This window comes from Echinops telfairi, unplaced genomic scaffold, assembly GCF_000313985.2.
Source record: "Echinops telfairi isolate 266 unplaced genomic scaffold, ASM31398v2 ScPeMD7_2565;HRSCAF=3150, whole genome shotgun sequence".
NCBI classification, from domain to species: domain Eukaryota; kingdom Metazoa; phylum Chordata; class Mammalia; order Afrosoricida; family Tenrecidae; genus Echinops; species Echinops telfairi.
This window is the reverse complement of record NW_022106463.1, coordinates 2,634,894-2,635,348: the sequence shown is the minus strand read 5'-3', so window position 1 is coordinate 2,635,348 and position 455 is coordinate 2,634,894.

Sequence of the window (455 nt, the reverse complement as noted above, 5' to 3'; positions counted from 1 at the left end):
AACAACACCCAGTGCACAGCCTGCCCCCATGTACAACGGGACAAGACATTGCCCAATCTTGTCCCCCACCCCCACCCCAATTCATCAAGGATGGGACTATGGTGACCCACAGGGCTTTCAAAGGCTGGTTCTCAGAAGTGCATGGCCACGCCTATCTGCCTGGTGTGTCTCAGTCTGGAAGGTCCACCGTAATCCATGCACCTTCATAGCAACACATACGCCTCCTCTGAAGGCCAGGCATGCCTACACGTGAGCCACGCTGGCAGAAATCAAACTCTGGTCTCCCTCACCAGAAAGAGGAATTCTCCCGCTGAGCCGCCACTGCCGCAACAAGACTACCGATTAGTAAAAAGTGAATGCAGATCCACACAGGTGAGAGGAAGCTTTTTGGAGTGCGAAGTCATAATATAAGACAAAGCCTATTGCTGTTGTTTTTGATCAATATGACAAAAGTG